Source organism: Pan troglodytes, chromosome 22 (genome assembly GCF_028858775.2).
Source record: "Pan troglodytes isolate AG18354 chromosome 22, NHGRI_mPanTro3-v2.0_pri, whole genome shotgun sequence".
Lineage (NCBI taxonomy): Eukaryota > Metazoa > Chordata > Mammalia > Primates > Hominidae > Pan > Pan troglodytes.
This window is the reverse complement of record NC_072420.2, coordinates 29,201,327-29,225,761: the sequence shown is the minus strand read 5'-3', so window position 1 is coordinate 29,225,761 and position 24,435 is coordinate 29,201,327. Positions and strand designations below refer to the sequence as shown.

Below are 24,435 nucleotides of genomic sequence, written 5' to 3'. Positions count from 1 at the left end.
TGTTTGGATTTGAGGTCTGAATGAGCTGAATTCAAAATATGGGACTTTTTATTAGAAACCCTGGTAAAGTGGACACTGGGGAAAAAGCCCAAGATTTCATGTGTTTGATTTATTGACTATGTGCGTCAACAGCCTGCTTTTAATTCTCAGAGTAAAATAAAAATACTCAGAATCGAAGTGCTGTGTTTTGGTGCATTATGAGTCTGTATTTTTTGTCACAAACATCGTATCCAGTCCTCTCCCTTTATTTCACAGTCATGGTTTTATAGAGGGATTTGGTAGACAAAAATTTAGGGCTAAGAGTGGGATAGAATAAGTTACATGTGACATTTAGAAGATGCAGCGAGCAACACAAACCTTGGGGGAAAATATCTGTATTTTTTCAGAATTTAGAGGTAGATGGACTAATCATCCCAATTTAATACCTACGCAGGTCTACACGATGTGACTGCAAGTTCAATGATAATCTATATCAATTTTGATTGACATCTGTTTTATTCATGTGACTTAGGTTTTAATGTAGATACATACCCAAAGAGTATGTGCTTCAGGTGAATAAGCTATTCCAATGATTAAGCCACTCAGTTAAACAAGGACACTAAATATATTCTATACAACAAAAATATACTGAATAATACCATTTGCATTTGCATAAAGAGTTTACAAAATACTTTCACCTCCTTGACCCACTTTAGCAGAAGAATAAAAATTAATACACCCATTCTGTAGATTAGGACTCTCAGGCTCAATACAATACATTGATTCATAACCAATATTAAAAAAATTTAACAAGACCAGTTGCAAGGTGTGTATGAAAGTTCCTTTTATGTGTGTGTGTGTGTATAAATATATGAAGATATACTTATTGCAGAATATGCATAAACGTTAGTTATCTAGCCACATGTTAAGAAGCAGCTTTTAAAACTTGGATTTCTGTGTTCTACCAGCAAAATGGAATTTGAAAATAATTATTACAAGCCACCAAAGATCCTGATGTGCCTTCAGAATCCTGAAAGCAGGACGCTGCTTTCTCAAGAAGACATTCAGTGTATTATGCATGAAACATTTTCTTATGACGAGTTAATGGGTGCAGCACACCAACATGGCACATGTATACATATGTAACAAGCCTGCACGTTGTGCACATGTACCCTAGAACTTAAAGTATTATATATATATGTATATATATATGTATATGTGTATATATATATATATGTATATATATATATAGAGAGAGAGAGAGAGAGAGAGGGAGAGAGAGAGAGAGAACAATACCGATAATTTGACGGTTTGGGAGATGGTAGATTCTGCCATGAATAGCTACTTCATTCCAAACCATCTTTTTGTTGAGCAACATCAATCAATCTGCTTGGTTTCTTAGGAAAAAGCCAGTAGACTGAAACATAATCTCTTAAACGGATATTCCAATGAACACTTGCACCAGGAAGGGTGCCAATACGTGCTTCAAGAACAAATCGTGCAGGGTCAAACAATTTGATAAGTAATGCAAACAGATCCCAATCTTGGAGATTAAAATATTAGTTCTAAAGTAGAGAAACCTATTAAGTATTGTTATCCTAGTGTTTCTTAAACTTATTGGAATACACACACATACACACATACAGACACATATATAAACATGCATATATATAAAAGAATATAGATTAATAACTTGAAAACAGATTTGGAAAGTTTTGGAAAAGGGATTCATTTCTTTACTTATTATTTAAAGTTTACATTATCATAATGCTATTGTTTGAATGTGTCCCTCAAAGCTTACTTGTTGGAAACTTAATCCCCAGTTAACACTGTTGAGAGGTGGGACCTGGAAGAGGTGATTAGGTCATGAGAGCTAAGCCTCATGAATGGATTAATGCCATTATTGCTGGAGAAGGTCGCTTATCTGAAGAGTGAATTTTTGATAAAAGGATGCTTTCATCTCACTTTCTTCCCTTCCTCATCCAATGCTCTCTTACGCTCATGGCTTCTGCCATGGTATCTTGCAAGATGGCCTTTGCCAGATGTGGCCCCTTCAACCTAGGACTTCCTAGCCCCCAGAAATGTAAGAAATCTCTGTTGTTTATAAATTACCAAGTCTGTGGTATTCTGTTACAGCAGTTGGACTAAGAAACAGGGCATTTAATAAGATTTATGATTTCTGCTAGGCCATATGATTTTGAAATATGACTGCAACAATTAAATTAGACATTTAAAATATAAATGAAACAGAGATTCAAAGTACAATAGAAAGTCCTTGATTTTCTGCACACAATTTTGCTTTTATGATGTTATTCTGCTTTTCCAAAGAGCCTTCAGGGTATGAATTCACTAACTTAAATCCTCCTTAAGTCCTCCGCCATGTGGGCCCATCTGCCTTCTCAACTTGCTTCTTTATCACATGATCACATTTTGGAATAATCTCTCTCCTTCCTCTTTGATGGGATCTGAATTCTTTTAGAGGTACCTCCACTGGGGTTCTTGTGTCCACCAGACCCTCAAGTGTCCAGAAGCAGGGCCCAAAGCAGCCCCATGTTCCTGCTAACTTAAGACTTGAAAGTCCAGCCATCATGCACCTCCAAAAGGCAGCTGTTTAATGGAAAGGCTGTCTTTGCTCATTATCCTGAGCATGGCTGACTCATGGTGTTCCATGCTTTGTTCCCTGGCTTTTGTTCCTTGGCCTGTGACTCACCTCCTCCATGCTTTCTCCACCTTCAGCTTCATTTCTCCCAGCTGTGACCTGGGAGAAATGTGACCTGGGAGCTGAAACCTGTGTTCCTGGTTTCATCCCTGGTTTCCAAGTTAGGTTTTTTTTTTTTTTTTTTTTAAGACTTTTTCCATTTTCCTGCTTCTGACTTATTGCTGATACGTCTTTCATGCTTTGCCCTCTGTCCTTGGACATGACTCTGACTAACTGGAAATTGCTGATCAAAGGCTAGTGACCACCAAGTTGAGCCTCTGACTATTACAGCCCCTGTACCATGATGACCTCATTTGTGCTGCTACAGCAGTAACATTTTCCTTTTCTGGATTACTACTGCATGTGTGCCTTGTTCTCATTACTTGCTATTTATCAAATTGTGCTTTCTATGGTGAACAAGCCCTCTATAATGCAAAAATAAATAAATAAATAAATAAGGTTTAAGGGATTTTGCCGAAAGAAAACTCAGATATGCACAAACATTGTTACTGACAGTGAATACTGGGCTGTTTCCAAATATTCTTGGGTCCTTTATTAAATTACATCACCAGTCATTCATAGTCTCTGGTGTAGGTGTTATTGGTCCCAAGTGGGCAGATTATAAGATATTAGAAGATAAGAGGTGAATATTTATCATAAGGGAGTAGGAATTGCTGATATTGCAAAATGGTTATGTTGGCCAAGGTGTAGTAAAGGAGAATGATGACAAGAGATGGAGAAATGCAAATAAGAAAGGACATGTCTGTCCTTCCTCATGTATTTTTTTCTTTTTTCCTTTCAATACTACACAGTTTAAATGAGCAAAAACAGGATAAAGACACTTAGGTGATAAATGAACAAGTAATACCTCCAGGAAACTTTCTTGTTTGCTTCATGTGCTGTGTATGTTATGAGATAATGGACAGGGAAAGGTAAGAAAGAGTATTTATTAATAAGTTAATTTACATTAAATCAATCCAAGGAAATAATGAGCACATCTGTGTTTCTCCACTATAAACAGTGGAGATAGATCTACGTAGGGAAGGAGAGCAGAAAGCTAAATGGTGAAGACTAAAGCTGTGATTGCTCTAAGCTCTGTCTTCACTGATCCTTTCTCTTGATGTCCTCCTCCTGACCCTCGGATGGGAAAGAACCTGTGGCCTGCAAAGATACATCCCAAACTATGTTCTTTTGCAAAAATATACAAAGCTTCTGAGCAGAGAAAAGTCTTGGAAGCTTTTGTAATTGCTGATCTCTGAAAGTCTAAGGCAGTAAAAACAGAGCAGGATTTCTAGTTCACAAAGGGTAAGAGGCAGGCATAGTTTATATGCCAGACTGTGGTGGTAACAAACTACAGCAAAAATGTGTATAATCCTTCTTATAGAAGTGATGTATACAAGAACAGACAGATCATGCAATTATACTTAGTCCATTTTATCCCTGAAATCATTGTTCAATCTTTCTATTTTCTGCCACTTTCCAGACTTTTGTGTAGTGGACATGATGTGAGTCAAATGGTCTAATGCATAATGTTTCATTTCATGAAATATTTATCTAGCATAACAGCTTTCAGACTTCGGTTCTAGTGGGCTGTCTTCTTAGAACACCGTCTTACTCCTTCTGGTCATGGACCCTGACAAGCCCATTCTGCCTGTCTCTCACCCTCCTGCAGGTCCCCTGTCTACCTGCCATGCAGACCTTGCCAGAAAAAATACTAGTCCAGGAGTTTCCATATGTCTCAAGTGGGGCCAAACAGAGTAATTTTTTTGGTTAACATATCAACATGGGCCAGGCACGGTGGCTCACGCCTGTAATCCCAGCACTTTGGGAGGCCAGTGTGGGTGGATCACTTGAGGTCAGGAGTTCAAAACCACCCTGGCCAACATGGTGAAACCCTGTCTCTATTAAAACTACAAAAAAATTAACTGGGCTTGGTGGCGGGCAACTGTAATCCCAGCTACTCAGGAGGCTGAGGCAGGAGAATTGCTTGAACCCGGGAGGTGGAGGTTGCAGTGAGCTGAGATCATGCCACTACACTCCAGCCTGGGCGACAGAGCAAGACTCCATCTCAAAACAAAACAAAACAAAAAACATATCAACATGTAGAGAGAAAGATGTTTCTTTTATTTGGGAGGATGCAAAACTTAGTTGCTGGCAAACATGTTTCCTGCTAGGTGGAGAGAAGCCTCCCACAGAAAGAAGCCAGTGGAATACAGAGCTGGGAGGTGGATAATGACCAGAATATTGGTTCCCATAGCTTTTCCTTCCATCTGATGAGCTATACCAATACTATTTCCAGCTCCATGAGTTACAGATTTCCTTTTAAAACTGTTAATTCGAAGAAGACTTCCATTACTCACAATATATATAATTTAAAGCTTTTTAGTAGTTACATTTGTGAGATAATTTTTTTAAAATAGGTAAAATTAATTTTAAAAATAAAATTTATTCATCTAATTATTGAAGATATGATTATTTTAGTATTTAATATAAAATTATCAATAAGATATTTTATATTCATTTTTCCCATTAAGTCTTTGAAATCTGGCATGCGCTATAGCATATCTCTCCTCTCACTGGGACCAGCCATATTTCAAGCATTTACTAGTTGCATGTGTTAGTGGCTACCATGTTGGACAGCTCAGGTGTAGACCATAAATATTAAAAATTATTTTTCCCACTAGTAAAACATAACCACTATTAACATATTGATTATATATTTCTAAGCTTTTTAATAGAGATACATATCTCCATTAAACATGTATAATATCTTTTTAAACAAAACGTTCATATTATAAGACATATTTTGAGCTTGCCTTTTTCATTTCATCTTGTCAGTACATCACAGATGTCTTATTTTTATTCAGTTCCTCAATTGATGAAATAGTTTTTCAGTTTTTTTGTGGGGGGAGAGCACATGGGTAGTATTATTCCTGCATGTATAAGAATACTGTTCAGTTGCCCTAGCAGTTAAATCTTAGGTTGATTGGGCATGAAGGTATTGAAGCTCAAACTCTAGAAATTTTGCTCTACTATCTTCTGAAATTTGATATTTGTGGAAAAGAAACACATTCACTTTCCCCCCATCTATTATCTCCTCTTTATAAAAATATTTAAATATTTTCCAGTATAATTATGTTTCTACTACCATAACATGTTTTTAACATTTAATGTTTCTTCAATTCAGAGAAATTCTCAACTATTATTTTATTGATTATCTCTCCTTTGTCTATTATATCTCCTTCTGAAATTTCTAATATATTGTTTTGAGAATTAGGCTGTTTTTAGATTGCTTCCCTTTTTGTCTAGTATTTTCACCTCCTTGCCCTTTATGTTCTAAATTTTAAAATAACTTCTTGAAACAACCTTCAGTGGAACTATAGTATACAGTGAGTCTGTAGTATACAATTTTTGGTAACTTCTTAGTATTTGAAAATTTTATGATCTTACTTTAATCTTAAAGCAATATTTTATGTTGTTAGATTATTACCACATGATAGTTACCACACAATGGCATATATAAATGCTAAACTGAGAGTGAATCTGTTTGTTTGTTTTTTTTTGCTGTTGTTTAATGGAATAAGTAAGCATGTTAAGTCTAATTTTCTATCTTCTAGTTCAGTTACATAATCACCTAACATTTGACAGGAATACCTAAATCATATTTGGGGAAACCTGGTTTTATATGAGCAGAATAATTTCCCAAAGATATATCATTCATTGTAACTTTTACAGGTTTTCTTCTTGTGTCAGAGATTTTAATTGCACCCTCCCATATTCCTTAGTAACAGAATCTTGATGTTATTCCAGGCAACAATGTATTCATTTCCTTGCCTTTCCTGCTATGTGAGGCTATGTCACTAAGTTCTGTTCAGTGAAATGTAAGCAAAAATTGAATCTGAGAAATAGCAAATGGCTTGGCTCATGTTATCTTTATTGCAGTGGTTAGAAATCATGACTCACTTTTTTTCCTAATGACTATTTTTCCTAATGACTTTGAGGTGCATAAGAATAAAGCCATGTCTTAGAATGATGTTCAATAAATAGTTGCTCACTGCCTAACTAATCAATAAATGTTAGTGTACTGGGCAGGGAAGGGAAAGAGAAGAATTAGGTTGATGTAATTCATTTATTATCTGGAAGCTCAATAGGGAATGTGACATGAATGAATTTAAGCAAGTCTGGGCATATTGGGAGACAATTCTCCATGTATGTCTTGCAAATAAAGGCATCGATGATGATCACTCTGTCTTTTCGAGGATGTTGGTAGAGCAAACAGCTTTTGAAGATAGAGATGATTTCTCTCTCTGAAGCAAAAGGTGTTTGTCTACTTTGCAGTCTAATAAATACAATGTCTTCATCTGGGGCAGACGTTGGGTTTCTTTTCTGCAGCTCTATTAGAAACTGGGGTTTTGCCAGCAAGGGGTTGCTCATCTATGATGCAAACCCATTGTGTGTGCTGCATCCACCTGGGAAAATATGAAGATAAGGATGCTCATTGTGCCTTCAGTAATAAAGTCTTTTCTCTTTGATCTAGGAGTCCAGTGTCTTCAGCCCATCACCTTGAAGCTGTGGGGGCTAATATGTTAGCTTGCAAGTGGCTTAATATCTCATAGTCTTCATTCTTGATAAAGCTTCCCTAGTTTCTCATGGGAGAAGGGCCTACTGGGATTATGGAGTCAGAGAAAGTGATGCACAGAGTTAGTCATTGGAAGCTGTACACATTCTAAATCCAGCAATCACTGTCCTGAGTGAACAAGAAGTTCTGCAATTACTCAGTGATCACAAAGGTCCTCAAAGCTAACACTACTCACGAAGATGGTGTTAGTTACATTGGCTGACAAGCTCCAGCCATGGACACAATTCCTTCTAGAAGCAAAATTTATCTCTAGACTCCTCCTGTATTTTAATTTAGCCACTTTTCTAGGGCCTACAATTTTAGATCTCCACAGGACTCTTGAAACTTCTTGAACCTCATCAGTAACATGTCCATTAGTGGCATGACCCAAGAGTTCTAGAACATCTATTCAGCAAGTGTGCATCTGGTAAGTGAATATTCCTTCTATGTGTTCCCTTTTGCATCAAACTACACACTGTCATTCCTCCTTTATCTCCAAAAGCTTGAAAATTCCTCACTTGTATCTCATTCTTTCTCTCTTAGAAAACTGATCACCTCTGATGAATTAGAATGGAATGACCAAGCTTTGGGAGAGGCAAAAGAATCTCGGTGTTAAAGACTCAGAGTTTAAGAAGCAACGAAAAGATTATACAGATGTGAATATGTGACCTTCCTCCACCAGGGCATGTTGCCTTGGAGTAAGACAATCTAAGCACACACTTCATAGCCTGAGAACAATTTTGGAAGTCTTTGCTTTATGGATATTTATTTACAGAGAGAAAATATGGATATTTACCTAAAGGCTGGACCAAGGCCTAATTCCTCTAGAGCCCCTTGATCATGAACACCATTCGTGTCATGATTCTTAAGGTCTTCCTGCTGTTCTCATTAGCACCATTTTCAATTTGCTGTGCCGTGGCCTTTTTCAGTGGTACAACTGCTGTATTTGCTGCAGGCTTTAAAATAATAAGAGTTTTTCTCCTTGAGAAACATTACATCTTACCCCACCTGTCTTAAGAAATTTAGCCCAGGTTTTTCTTTACCGGATGGGAGGACATGTAGGTAGTACCACATAGAGCCACACTGAATGCCTGGGTGGGTACCCTATGTCCTATGGGTCGAATACAGCTCACTGTTTTTGTATGGCTCACACACTAGAGACAGTTTTTACCTTTGAATCTCATTAGGTGACACATTATCCACCCTATAAAGAATTCAGCTTTTCTCATTGGTGGACCTATATTACAAAAAAAGTACTCAGTTATCATTGTATTTTGAATTTCATCAACGAAAACATTCTAAGAATTTGTTTTCTCACTTATTTTAAAAGTATATAGTATAATTTGTTTCCTGTCCCTAGAAACTAAAAATTTTTTCTGTCTTTTTACAGAAAAAAATTTGCCTGCTCTGCTCAGGACCATCACTCTGCCTGCCTGGGGCGGAACTGGATTTTTTCTCCTGGATTCTCTTCTTGTTGGGAGTGAGTGCAAAGCCTTCCATCTATCCCTGGCTACAAGCTGAAAGGCTGGGCACAGTTAAAAGTTTCTACTTTGCTTCAGGGTGTAAATCTGGGTCCATACAGGTGAGAAATTTTATTCTGCTTCTCTGAACAAAATAGTCACCTGAAAATATTTCCCTCGTCAGCCATTTTCACTTTCTCCCTATGGTATCATAGGTGAGTTGTTGAAGATTCTCGGGCTGAATTCAGTTCTCTCACTTGCACAATGTCTAGGTGGTATAAATTCTCTAAGAGTCCTTGAATATATGTATTAGCTACTCTGTTCTAAGAAAGGATAGAGTTGAAATAACATAATCCAGCAGGTTGAACTACAATATCACTATTTAAAATATGATTATTGGGCCAGGTGTTGTGGCTCACGCCTGTAATCCCAGCACTTTGGGATGCCGAGGCAGGCGGGTCATGAAGTCAGGAGTTCAAGACCAGCCTGGCCAACATAGTGAAACCCTGTCTCTACTAAAAATACAAAAATTAGCTGGGTATGGTGGCACACGCCTGTAGTCCCAGCTACTCGGGAGGCTGAGGGAGGAGAATCGCTTGAACCCAGGAGGCAGAGGTCGTAGTTAGCCGAGATTGTGCCACTGCACTCCAGGCTAGGCAACAGAGCGAGACTCCGTCTCAAAAAAAGATATGATTACCAAAATATAAAGTTATTGTAATATATAATTTTCAAAGCCCCCACTTTCACTTTTTCTTTCCTTCAGGGCCATTTTTTTTTAGGTAATATAGTGATACAGAAGAACCTATAAACACTGTGGGTAGAAGAAGGTGAATTTGGCATGTTTTTATTAAAACTACTCTAACATTTACTTAAACATTTTTAAAAAGCCCAAACACTGGAGCTTGGAAGATGAAGAGTTGTATATGTTATTCTTTCCAGGAAGTTAAATAATTATAAAGACACTAAAAATAGCAGCTGTTTTAAAAGAATAGCTTGCTCATAATTTGTCCTAAATTTCCTGGAATTAAGAATTATGATATGGTTTCATCCTGCTGTGACTGCAGTAAGAGAACAAATGAAGCACCTTTTACGTCAAGGAAAGTGTTTTTGAGGGAAATGAAGACTTTTGTTTCTCCTGCTTCTCTGTTGACTGTTGTGATTTCCCATAAATGGGTCTTTTACTGGGAATAAGAAAATAGTCATCCCCAAGGTAGTTTGCTTTCCCTATTTCATAAATACAAATTACTCTCTCTTTATTTCCCCGCTACATTTGGTGTTAGCAGAACTGGCTGGTACTGTTCTCTGGAATATCCTTGCTAAATTTGCATTTTTTCTTGACAAATTGATGTTTAGCTTTTGTTATAGTCACTTCCTCAACTCTAAAGAGAAGAGGCCATTGTCTTCCTTCTTACTCTCATCCAAAGTCCGTATAGATTGATCCAGGAAAAATGTTACCTATACATTATTTAAATTGTGTATTACTCTGTTCTTACATTGCTACTAATGACCTATCTGAGAGTGGGTAATTTATAAAGAAATGAAGTTTAATTGTCTCACGTTCCACATGGTTGGCTAGGCCTCTCAATCATGGTGGAAGGTAAATGAGAGCAAAGTCACATCTTACATGGCAGCAGGCAAGAGAGCTTGTGCAGGGGAACACCCACTTATAAAACCATCAGATACCATGAGACTTATTCAGTACCACAAGAACAGTATGGGGGAAACCACCCCCATGATTCGATTATCTCCACCTGGCCCCACCCTTGACACATAGGGATTATTATAGTTCAATGTGAGATTTGGGTGGGGACACAGCCAAACCATATCAAATAGCATCACATATAAAACTATCTACAGACTATTGACAAATCTTGTTAGTATAAACAGCCAAAACAGTTTGGCTGTTGTTAGTGATCTCTACAAATGGCATATTTTTTTTTCCCCCAATGTACAGCATTATGTCAGGGAATGAAGGTTGTAGGTATTTAGTCTTGGTCGGGGAGGCCCAGAGACCAGCTCAGGGTCCTTGCATGTCCTGTTTATTTGCCTGAGCACTTTTTTTTTCACTGTGTTTGACATCGCTATCTCATTTTTAGATTCATGTCTCCTCACATCTCTTCCCATGGAGAGCTTCTCCTATTTTATCATCCTTAATTATCTTATTTGTGCTTCTTGCTTGCCATCTTCTTCACCTCTGAGATGTAGGTTTCCTAAAAGTCTGACTTTGTATCATTCTGTTATATCCATTTATCCTCCTAATCCCTTAACCCATTATTGACACTATGAGGCACTACTATTTTAGAGAATTTCAAAAGAAGATGTTTTAAGAACTGCTTCCCCCTAGAAACATCACAGTCAGGCTGCTTGGAGATGAACATGTCCACTGTTTTTAACTCTCCCTCTGCCCTCTCCAGTATCATGAAAGGGATTACAAGTGCAGCAAAGACACTGTCACCTTCAAACTCCGAATGATGATTTATTGCAACTCCCTGTTATAGTCAACTTTCCTTGAACTCTCACTGTGCTTGGTCCAGATGATACGAAGCTGTTGCTTCTCAAGATGTACAGTAAGTACACTGAAGGAAGCCAGCTTGTGTAGGCAAATACATGATTTAAAGGGAGACCTGGTTAATTCTTCTCCATTATTAAAATGATTGGGATTTCCTTATTGTATATAATGTTTTGGTGTTGAAATGTATGTGTCAGAAAATGATAATATTCATGATGTATTAATGTAAAAATGTAGACAAATTTATTACTTAACATGGATGAGTTTATTGGGCATTTTTTTTCTGTGAGTCAATTTGAACAAGAAGTTAGGAATTCATAAGGACCTCAGACATTCTGGACATTCCTAAGGAGGGAAAAAAAGAGGTAAAGGTGTTTGAGATGAGCATTTTCTGCTTTCCAGCCCCACTTAGGACTCTAGGGTTACATTTTCGGCAAGTTATTTCTGGAGACAATGGTTTTTTTTTTATTTTCAGTGTTTTATGCATTAATTATCTCTCTAGCTTTTAATATAAGCATTGTGGATTTTAACAAGTGGGATATACGTTCTGTAAATTTCATGCATGCAATGCAGAAAAAAACGCATTGCTTGAGAGGGAAATGTTGGCTAGGAAAGTTAGTGTATAATAGGAGATAGAATGCTTCTTTGGGGGCCAAAGCTTTAGCAAATTATGAACCCAAGAGATAGCAGATTTGGAAAATGGTAATGGAAGCTGCAATTGGTTATAATAATCAATGAAAAGAACCCACAAACTTTGTATATGGTCCTTTTCAGTCACTGATGCTATTTTCTAATTTTAGAAATCAACGATATTTTTCTTTGGTACTTGCCATCGTCTTTCCTGTGCATCCTGTGTCTACTCCCTCCCCTCCTGCAGGCCTCATTTCCCAGAGCCCCCTTGCAATACATACTTGCTTGTTAAGAAAGGTCTTACAAAATGCTTCTGCCTTTACCCTTCCTTTCTGGTAATAAAAATATATCTACTTGTGTCCAAATCTCTGAGAATTTAGTTGGTTGAATTCCACAGGTGTGTGCCATATGAGCTCCAGTTGATTTGGTTGTGAAGTCTGGGTTGAGAGTTCTGTATCCACAGTGCATTAATCTTGAGATACATAAGCATCTGCAGTCAATTTAAGTAGCTTTTAGTTTTGGCTTTGGAGACAGGCAATTTCTCATATATTTCATGGAGAAGAAGAGAAGTTAGGATAAATTCCTAGACTATGTGTCCATAGTACACAAAACAGTAGGAATTTGTTGACCATCACTCATTTGATCAACTCTGATAACCAGCCTCTATTTCTTTGCCTGAATTAATAAGCTTGGTGGCCTACATTGATCAAATTTACTGGAAAATTCCTAAATCGCAATTTCACTTTGTTTTGTATGAAAATGCCAATAGAAGGCACAATTAAAACAGATCTTCACATAATTAACAAAATAGGCCTTCATCAATTACTTGTGAATTTGGGGCAGAGTAAGCAACCAATGCTGAAATTAAGAAACCTTGTAAATAAGTCTCTCATGCATCTTTCATTAGAGAGCAACAGAAAACTATATTAGGCATGTGACCTTTTAATATATATTAAATATGTGTTCTGCTTTTAAAAATGTTTTAAAGAAAAGTTATTTATATAACTATGTATATAGTTATTTATATATATCTATCTATTTCTATGATGAGCTGTATAAGAAAAAATATAAATTGGTTGAGTTTCCCATTTCTATTTCTTCGTTAAAAAAAAAGCCCATGTAGAAATTGTAATTATAGAAGGGCTTTTATATAGGTAGATCTTTGCACATGGATTCTGGCTAATGCACATAGATTTGGAAAGTCAAGTGGTTTAATGAACTAGAGGCTTCTTGGGAACCTCAGACTCTTTTTCAGACAATTTAAAAATTAAATCTTATGTGAGACTCAAGTGGGTCCAATAAAGAGAACTCTATTAAACTGCCTAAGTTCTGAACCAAGTGAGAAGACAAAAGATAAAAAAGAAGTGGAGCAAATTACCACATTTTTTTTAACCTAGTAAATCTGCTTTTGGAGAGTATGATTGCCAATTACAGCAGTCCTGGAAAACCACAAGTTTCCTCAATAGAGACAAGATCCTTTACAACATGGAGCAAAATGGCGCATATGAAAATTCATGCTACTTGCAAGCCTTACACTTCCTAGATGAAGGAACTAGGAAGAGGCTGGGAAACATTTGTTCAGTTTCCCCTTCCAAACTCAATAACCAGTTTGTGGCCTGCTACTCCTTGAGGAATGAGTGCAGACACCGCAGAGACCCTGCACTGAAGTGAGCATTACTGGTGCCCGCTTCAAATGTAAAAGGTGTGGAGTAGTCATTTACCCTTTACTGTGATAGGTTTAGTTAAATTTACTCATTAAGTATCTTGTGGTACATAAAATGAGATTAGTTGTCTTAGTAGTGTGTTAATACTTATACAATGATAAGTTTTTGGCTATGTTGAATTACTGAAATATCTTTTCCAAATCCTTTTCTTTTTGCAAACATACTCAATTGCAACAGACAAGACACATTTCTCAGAGTTTCTGTGCTAAATATTTTCCTAAAGGGATAGTAACATTATCAAAATTATTATTCACAACTCAGGGCACATAGTTAAGAAAACTAAGATCGTGGTTTTTATGGAAAACTTCCAAATGAAAACTAAAAACACCAATATACAGATATGTTTGTATATGCAGACACTCGGTATTTTGGGAACTAAAGATCCAAATATTTGGGACAGGGCACAGTGGCACATGCCTGTAATCCTAGCACTTTGGGAGGCTGAGGTGGTTCATGTGAACCCATAAGTTTGAGACCAGCCTGAGCAACGTAGTGAGACCTCATGTCTACAAAAAATAAAAAAAATATTAGCTGTGTATGGTGATACAAGTCTGTAGTCCCAGCTACTTGGGAGGTTCAGGTGCGAGGACCACGTGAGCCCAGAAGGTCAAGGCTGCAGTGAGCTATGATTGCACCACTGCACTCCAGCCTGGATGACAGATCAAGACCCTGTTTAAAAAAATGAGTATTTGCTAAATTTTTCCACCTTTTGTCTGTGTGCATACCATGAGAACTTGACTATTTACATCATGTGTCTTAAATGAATAAGTATCTTCACCAACCTCTATGCATTTTATCAAGACTTTATAAATTAGTTTTGTTTATGAGGCACTTTTGTATTTTAAATTGAATATATAAGGAGTTACACTGTGAGCGTAACACCTAAGGCTCCTTCTGTGTATGTGTTCTCTGACTGCAGACTTAGAAGCTAGGAGATTTGGAGGGTCATAAGTGAGTGGCTCATGAAGGCCAAAGGTACATTACTGAATCAACTTGCAAACCGTGAGAAATGCTTGTTAGTTTAAAAGTAGTTTTAAAGATAAAACACTAATGATTAGCCACATGATTTTTGATAATATGACTTGCCCTTTTGAATTTCCACTAAACAAATAATTCTAGGATTAAGATTTTAGCTTAAACATGCTTTAAGCTAATAAGCATTTATCAATTGACCTTTCTAGATACATTTTATTTCCTTGGTGCACAGGATAGATAAGAAAATCCAAAGGAGTATGAATGAAAACAGTTACTGATTGCATTTCAAAATGAAGAAATTAAATTGTGTTTAATTTCTTTTATCCTTTGCCACTATTTGCATAGCTTTCATTATTTAAAGGGCCCAGCAAAAAATACTGCTTGTATGAATTAGCAGTAAACTTTTTCACTTGTTCACTTGCTACAGCTTTAAGCAATACATGTTTAATCAGAAACAGGCTAATTGTTTTTCAGATTTGTGTTGTGGACTCTTGGCTTCCTGAGGAGGCATAAATAAAACCACTAAGCCACATCATAAAATACTTTATTTGCTTTGAGGTATCGGTTATTATTATTATGAGTGATATACATTCAGAAGAATGGACACGCTAAAAGACAACTGTGTCTTATGTTTCTTAACTGAGTGTAAATTTCTGGTTGTCCTACAGAACAATAAACTTTTGAAGACTGAATTTATGCAGTTTCAAGGCAAAAATTAGACATCAAAGTTGAGTTGAATGGTAGAGAGGTCAAGTAGTAGAGACATGGGAGTGTTATTCTGGGTGATTTTGGGCTGTCTTTCTGAATATATGTGAATTGAGTCATTAGCTGTTATTTGAACTTGAAACCATAATCTGAATGCATGGTACTTAGGATTGATGTGACCTCAATTTCCTTTTAACAGTGTTGAAACTGGGGCCTCTGGTCATCAGACTTTGTCATCTTCTATCTATATTCAACTTGAATGTGTAAATAAAGCAATGAATATTACTTTGTGCCTCTGTTGTTTATATAGGTGTTTATACACTCACAACTTCCTCTTGTTGAAGAGGTTGAAAAATTATTTGTACACTCACAACTTTCCTCTAGTTGAAGAGTTTGAAAAATTATTAATTATGTTTCCCAGATATGCTTGCAGCTGCGGTTTAGAAGAAATGACGATCCACCAATTAGACTGATTTCCATGAAATCTGAAAGGCGGGTGTGAGGGAGAAGTCATCCTTTTGTAGCTTTTAGCTGTTGCTGCTGGCCAGTGAGATCATGAAGATAGGATGTCTCCTTAATTCAGCGCTCCACTGTCCATTCTCAAGCTTCCATGGTGTCAAGAAGCAGGGGCAGAGGTGCTGGCATCATGATCTGGCTTTCCAGTCTCAGAATCACAGCTCCCAGTATTCATTCTCTTAGCTTTTTGGATGTGGGAAGGACCCTGGAGCCATGTCAGTGGAACGTCTCCCTTCCATCACAGCTCCAGTGACCACCTTAGTGAGCTTAGTGGGTCAGTTTTGTTTCTGAAGTCATTCCACGAGGTCCAGCATAGAAGCTGTTCTTCAAGCCCTTTCAATAATTTTGTCAGAAACAAATTTCCTATTTTAATCTGTCCCTGCTTAAAACCTTCAGTGTGGTTTCTGTGTCCTGCACTGACTTGAATTCCTCCTAACACATTAGGCAAGCAAATAAAGATGTGAATGTTGAAAGCACAAAATAGGGATTGATATCATCAATGTGAAGTTATACCTCCACTTTTATTTCCATTAAATAGTGGAGGGCCTGATGTGCCCAAATCCGAATTTACAAAAATCAGAGAGTAACTTTTCACGGTAAAACATGGTTTTTCATTTCATAATGCTCTGGAGTGTTAAGAAAAGTAAGGGTTAATTTATATTTGGCTATTTAGGATATAAGTCATTGATATCCTTAAAATGGTTTTAAAAAGCAGATACAAAATTTCAAGTTCCAGATATATTGTGGTAAGAGAGGAATGTAGCTGTATTTTTAAGAAGAATAAAATAATACTAAATAAATTTAATAATAACAGTGCAATGTTGATTTTTTTTCCTGTCTGGATAGACAAAGGGTTTATGAAGTCTGGGTGAGCAGACAGTTCTATAGACATAAGTTCTCCATGGAAAACTCTTTGGAGCCTATTCAAAGCAAGTACTGTCTGAGCCTGGTTAAAGTGATGGCTCAAACGATAGCCAGCCATGGAGCAAAGCACTGGCCTGGATACCAAGAACCTTGACTGACACAGGGAAGGCCTCATGACAACCATTGGACCTAAAATAAAGTACATGTACTCTATCTCCAGGTTTGGTTTCCATGGAAATTTGTGTTGATGGGGAAGCCTTAGATTGTGTCTTCCTGACCAAAATATCTAGGCAGTTCAATCAGTTCAGCCATTCACAGAGTGCAGCTGGCTGGATTTTTTTGTCTTTATGACTGGCACGAAGTGCTGATAGGATTGGTCAGGTGAAAAGTCAAACTCTGTGTACTTTTTGCAGGCTGATGGTTAGCAAATTTGGCTCATGGTTGTTTGATGGGATCATCCATGTCTGGAAGGGAACAGATGGTTTTAGCAATAGTTGGCATGTGCATTGAGAACTGAGTGGACTAGACAGGCCATGGGTGAATTAGGATATTTCCTAATCCAAATTTTTTATAGTTATTTAATAATATGCTTTTAATTTTTTTGTCCCCCTGAGGGAACAGGCAGATAACTCACCGGATTGGTATGGCTATTTCATCATGTTTATGTTACATTTCTAGAGTAGAAATGAAAGAAGGACATGCAATATTGAGACTTTCTTTCTTGAGGAAGCAGTTTATAATGCATTTCCAGGGCATTTCAAATCAATTCAGTTCAATGTACAAGCGTTTATTGTACACCAAATCTGTATAGCTTACCATGCCAGATGTTAGGCATAAAGTTCAGGACAACAGGTATCTCTGTCCTTAAGAAGCTCGTGGCCTCGTGTTGTGGTTCTTGATCATGGCTGTGTGGTAGGATTACCTGGGAAGCTCTTTTAAAAATATATTTTTGCTTGGGCTTCCCTGCAGACCACTTATTATGTAATCAGAGTTAAGAACAATGTTTGGTGGAATAGGTATACGTACACATAGAATGTGATGAATGCTGTAATGTATAGCTACAATTAGACAGGTATAGAGCTTTTAAGCACACTAACATTTTAAAAACCATCTTTTATAAGCATGTAGATAGTCTATGTGTCCTAAGTCTCGCGTAGCATTTGCCGCCATAGCAATTTGTACTTAGCCTTTCATAATACACATAATCACATTTGAAATGACATGTCATGCTTCATCTTCCTGGGTAGATGGAAACTCAGTGGGAGTAAAGATCTTGTTGCTGTATTATCTAACACAGTGCTGTGCACATAGTAAATGATCAACAGATAATTTTTAATTAAATGAATAAATAACTTTGCAAAAGGTAAATTACTATACTCATGTAAATCATTAATCATTACTAATGAGATTCTCACCTATATTCTGGGGTCATGGATTTTTCCTGAACGATGCTGTCGAAAGTATAAGTCACAGATCTGCTATGAATGCTGGGATTCAGAACTACTTTTGTACATTTTGCTTCAGGCAAGCTGGCCTTTCTACTGCACTGAGGAAACTAAGAATGTTTTGTGCTTAGAGATTTTATTTTCTACTCTTCATTTCCACTTAAAATTTTTAATTATTCTTTTATATTTTTTCCAACATCATAGTAGAAGATATTATCTCAATTATCTGCCAAATCAAAAATGTATTTTTCTTAATTAAACTTTAATTGCTCCATTATCAAACTGCCGTTGTCATTCTTTTGGCAACATTCTATAATTTGATTTGTATTATATTAAACAACTCATCATTTCTTACTCATTGGTTAGGGGGAGACAGAATTTTGTGAACCCTGTGACTCTTACAGCTAACAGTAAAAAGCCAGCTAACTCAGAAGCGGGAAATAATCAGCCAATTCACGCATTATACTTCTGTTTAGACTTCAACTCCAAAGACTACAGGTTAACATAATGCTTTATCTTTTCATCAAAAGTGTTTCCATTTAAAAAATGTGGTCAGAGTTTGGCTCAGTGTTCAAAATACAAAACATTCAAAATCCCAGAACTTTTTCTCTAGAAAATCAAACCAACATCTCTGTGAAGACAGAGTAATCTATTAACTAAAGAAACAATGTGTTTGAATTTTAAACAGAAGATAATCATTTCCAGACACAAATACGCATATATAGGACAATGGAAAAATTAAACTTATAACAATTAATAATATATACACAGATGTATAACTGGCTAAGAATAAGGAAAATCAAATTTGCTATATATATATATATATATATATATATATATCTCCAAGCAGGCTTGACACGTGTTTGGCTTTGCCAAGTGGAATACTGGCTAATAGTAGACTACCTTCTAATAATTCAAAAAGGCTCCCAGAACAAACAGAGGTCACCATGACCAACTGTGTAGACACCTGCTCTGGAAACAAAGGGAGTTAAAATAGGGCTGACGTCCAGGGAATCCACGAATGTTCTATGACTGATGGAAATCAAAGATGTGGATATTTCAGGGTGAAGGAAAAAACATTCTATGACATTAAAATAAAAATGCTCACCTTTATGCTGCACCTTTATGTCTTTAAAGAAGATAACAAAATTGAAATTATTAAGTTGCCAATTCTAATTAAATGTTTGGTGATAGTGTAATAGGAAGAAATTGGAGTAGTTAGAAAATTCCCACCACACAGAATTTTACAACTTTTAACTATTTGATTATAAAAAACAGCTTGGAATAGTGGATAAGAATCCAGACTCCAGAGCTGGACTGTCTAGGTTCAAATCCCTCCCTGTGTCTTACCCACTTTGAGTCTGTAGACACCACACCTAACTTCTCTAGACTTCAGCTTCCCTATCTGTGAAATGGGGATAATGACAATACTCACCTTGGAGGGTAGTTCTGGGGGTTAAATTAATTGATATTTACAAAGTGCTCAAAGAGTTACGGCCCATAGTAGGAGAACTATGTGTGATTATTTTATTAGATAAATAAACTGCTGGATATACACAATATGTATCTTTGCCTTAGGGAAACATCTGAAAATCCTCTTGGTTTTTGACAGAGCCAGCTGTGTGGTCAGGCCAGGGCAGCTCACAGAGCACACAGATTCCTTCCATACTTTCCCAGAAAAAAATATTTCCTGGAAGCAAGAACGACATGGCTTGCTCTCCGCATGACATCAATAGAAAAGCTGGGCCTTGATAAGGAGAATCCCATCACTGTGGCAAAAGTAAAGATATAAGAAATAAGACACTTTCAGACATGCCTTAGAACCTCCTATTTCTGTATTGTTTCTTCTACCCATTGGGATTCCCATCCCTTACCTGTTCAAGTGCATCCGCTGTGAGAATCCTCCTACCCACACCTCCTTCGCAGGACAGAGCCAGCAATCATCTTCTTCTGGCCCAGTGCCAGCCTGAAGTTCATACCTCTGGAGAACAGATTTAACACACTGCATTAGGGTCATCTGCTGTCACTAGCTGTGAACTCAAAACGGTTCTCTTTGGAGCCTTAGTCATTCTCTCATCCCCCCATCTATAATTCCTCACGTGGTTATTGAAGCCGTCGGCACTCCATCTCTCTGTCTAGCTCTGTGTTTGCTTTCACCAGAGAATAAAGGCTATTGGAAGCAAATGTTAACTTTCTGGCTTTTCTTCCTCACGCTCATCTTCTCATGCCCCTTTGTTCACTCTGCCTTAGCAGAGATGTATCCATCACTATTCAAGTTCATGCCATCGTTCTGTGTTCTACCTCACACTTCTCTTCACCTCTTTGAAGAACTTGGTCCAAAAATTATTCTTTCTTTGTGTATCTTCTACTTTTTACTCTTGATTGATGTTATCTTCGGTCTTGGTGAAGTTTTCTTTATTCGTCTTTAAGATGAAACCTCATGGAGCTACTGTTTAGATGTCTCTATTCCTTCTCCTCTATTGACATTAATAATCACTGCACTTTGGCCTCACACAGCACTAATCTGTTAAAATTTTTCTAGCAACCATCATCAAAGCCCTTCAAGGTGTTATAACCAAAAAGAAAATTGTTCCTCTTTTTACCTGACCCTCTTTATGACGTTTTATATTGTTTACCACTTTATGCTCCAACTTTCATTTTTACATGAATTCTTTTCTATTTCTCTGGCCAATTCTCAGTGTACTTTGTAGCTCTGCTTCCTCCATCTATACCTTACAGTTGGAGATTCACCAGAATTTCATTCTTTTTTTCCATTTTAAATAACCAAGGATTATTAATGGATATGGTGAAGTTTACCCTCCAAAAGATGTGTAAAAAATTGCATGAAAGTAAAAATAAATAAAGCTGTTGCAAAGCAGCCTTGTTTACATTATAGCTCAGAACGAAACAAACATAAACTTATTTCTTTTTTCTTGCTACTCTGCAAGGGTAATTTCATTTTCTTACTTGCCTTCATCTGCGCTCAGTTGCTGATGAGTTTCAAATTTATTCCTCCAGCCAGATTCTTCCATTGCTTTTCAAATAAAAACATTGATTCCACCTGGATATCTTCACCTGTTGTTTCACTACTAAACTCATATTCTCCTCCAATTTACTCCTCTGCCGTCCTCTCTGTGATCCTAGACATTATCCAAGATGCCTCCCCTCACCTTACATCCAGCACCCACTCAAACCATCATCAAATCTGTTAACATGCCTCCAGATATCTTCTCCACTGACTCTGTTGTAGCATCAGCTCGTCAATGCATGCCATCTCTTGCTTCAAGTGCTGTATAATTCTCTCTGCTTTTAATATCATTCTTCACCGGTCAGTTCTCTGCTTTATGCCAGAAATCTTTCTCACCAGTAAATATAAAACAGCCTCTGATTGCCCACAGGATAGAGTAAAAGATATTTAGTTGAACTATGCTAACCTGTCTATACTCATCTTTCAATATTTAGTCTCCTAACACCTTCATAAACACTCCTTCATAAACACCTGCACACCTGCACACACACACACATACATATACACACACCACTGGATTACTCATATCAGCTGGGCAGGCTGCCCCCTCTATTGCTTACAGTCGGCTTTCTCTACGTAGGATGTCTATACCCAGCAAATGCATACTTATGACTCCAGTTGCCATTTTAAAGATCTTTTTTTCCTATGACTTCTCCCTTGAGTTTGTGTGGGGGTGTGTGTGTGTGTGTGTGTGTTGGGGAGTAGATCTGGATGTTTCTCTTGTTATCTCACAGCACTTCATACAGATCTCCATGACAGCGTCTCTCTCATCACATTGTAATTTTTGTCCACACAGGTGCTGTCCTCTGTATGGTAGGCTACTTGAGGGACCATGAGCTTTCTTCTCCATTTTCTCAACTTTGGCCAGAAACACAGCCAGGTAAGAGGAAGACTGGGAGAACCATTTGCAATATTTTAGAGATAGCATAAACGTTCCCTCATAGGAAAGAGAAAACAACCCTGAAAAAATTGTTATGTAGAAAGCCAAAGAGTGATTTTGCCCACATAGTTCCATCCATAGCACAAGGTCAGTGATAACACATAAGAAATTTAAACCATGTAGCAGGAGAAAAAATAGAAGGGATAGGGTTTCTCTAACAAAAAGACAAAGATTGTGGTGATCATAGTGCTGGAGGTGGTTGCTGTAAATGGAGGTGTATTGATTAATCCAGTTTTTAGAAATATGTTAAACCCAACAAGGCCATTTGTTCTGTAAGGCATAGGCATCAGGGAAAGGAAAGAAGAGGGCAAATGAATATTGGGAAAGCATGTCATCTTAGAAACCCTTAGAGAACATGAGAACTTGATTAAGTAGTCAGTCAACCAGATATTTTTAAAAAGCCTATCAGACCCTAGGACATTGTTAGATACAGTGGGGATAAAATGTGGGCAAAACTAGCAAGTAAACCCAAACCCAAACCAACCAACCAACCAATAAAACAAACAAAGCACCCAAACATTGCCTCTGGTAGGGAAAGACTAAAATCAATTAAAAAGCATATGAAACCATAAACCATGACTTGAATAAATGTTAGGAAAAGGAGTTCTGTGGCACTGGGAAGGCACAGGCAATAAGGACTCTGTCTGCAGCTGGTTAACACAAAACTCCATTACAAACACAGGTTCCCATGTAAACCAAAAAAAAAAAAAAAAAAAAAAGGGAAACTGGAGAGGCTGAGCATATTTAATTTCTTGTAGGTTCAGGATATAATTTCCATCTGGCCCACCCTGAATTCTTTCAGCCCCTGGGCATGTGGGATTGGGAGAGTTTATTTTATGGCCAATGTTACCAGGAGTTACAAGTGATTGTTTAGGAGAGAAACTATTTTCTGGATCATTTATTGTGTATCTCCTATTGTGGGTGCTGCAGTAACACTAGCAATGGGAATAAATACCTTCAGAACAAAAAGTGATTGAAGCCAGTGAAGGGAGAGCTACTTATATCAAGGCCCACAACCTGAGCGAGAGAAGCACATGATGCCACCGGAAATTGATAAAATCTTGTATAACTTCTCTCCCTCAGTGGATCAAAGTATTTCGTGCATCATTATTAATTCTTACACTAATAATATATGTATTGATATTGATTGTCAGTGCATATTTTAAAATTCTTATTTGGGAAAAACGCAAACAGAAGATAGGTGGCTTATGGCATTGTGGGACTGACCACACTAGGTCCGAGTTTTGGAATTTTATTTGGTAACTGGAAATGAATATGCGGATATAACCAGATTATGAAAACACTGAGGTCGCAGGTGTTGAAAGTGGATGCGGTGACAAATTATAATAACATCGAAAATTTATTGGACAGTAGTTATGTGTCAATCGGTTTGAAAATTTCTCTACTTATCAAAGGCATTAATTTTGATTTCTTTTTTTAATTTTTAATTTTTGTGGGTACATAGTAGGTGTATATATTTATGGGGTACATAAGATATTTTGATATAGGCATACAATTCATAGTAATCACATCAGGGCAAATGAAATATTCATTACCTCAAGCATCATTTTTCTTTTTGGTACAAACAATCCAATTTTATTCTTTAGTTATTTTTAAATGTATAATAAATTATTGTTGATTATAGTCACCTTATTGTGCTATCAAATACTACATCTTATTCATTCCACCTAACTATGTTTTTGTCCACATTAACCATTCTCTTTCCTCTCCACCACAACCCTTCATAGCCTCTGATAACCATCATTCTACTCTCTATCTCCATGAGTTCAATTCTTTTAATGTTTAACTCCCACAAATGAAAGAGAACATACCAAGTTTGTGTTTCTGTGCCTAGCTTATTTCGTTTAACATAATGACCTCCAGTTTCATCCATATTGTTGTAAATGACAGGATCTCATTCTTATTTGTGGCTGAATAATACTCCACTGGGTATACATACCACATTTTCTTTATCCATTCATCTGTTTATGGACACTTAGGTTGCTTCCAAATCTTGGCTATTGTGAACAGTGCTGTAATAAACATAGGAGGCTGGGTGTTGTGGCTCTGGCCTGTAATCCTAGCACTTTGGGAGGCCAAGGCAGGCAGATTGCTTGAGCCCAGGAGTTCAAGACCAACTTAGGTAATGTGGTAAGACTTCATCTCTACTAAAAATATAAAATATTAGCTAAGTGTGGTAGTGCCAGCCTGTAGTCCCAGCTACTCAGGAGGCTGAGGTGGGAGGGTCACCTGAGTCTGGGTGGTTGAGTCTACAGTGAGCTGAGATCACACCACTGCACTTCAACCTGGGCTATGGGAGTGAAACCCCATCTCAAACAAACAA

General features: G+C 37.2%; 1 long non-coding RNA gene across 1 annotated transcript; it reads left to right on the top strand.

Annotated features, from left to right (window-relative positions):
- Positions 1-6,165: 6,165 nt before the first annotated feature.
- LOC104006162 (uncharacterized) lies at positions 6,166-22,788 on the top strand. Its single transcript, XR_679757.4, has 4 exons — positions 6,166-7,722; positions 7,839-7,993; positions 8,686-8,877; positions 21,948-22,788. It is a non-coding gene; the product is annotated as an uncharacterized LOC104006162 (long non-coding RNA).
- Positions 22,789-24,435: the final 1,647 nt, after the last annotated feature.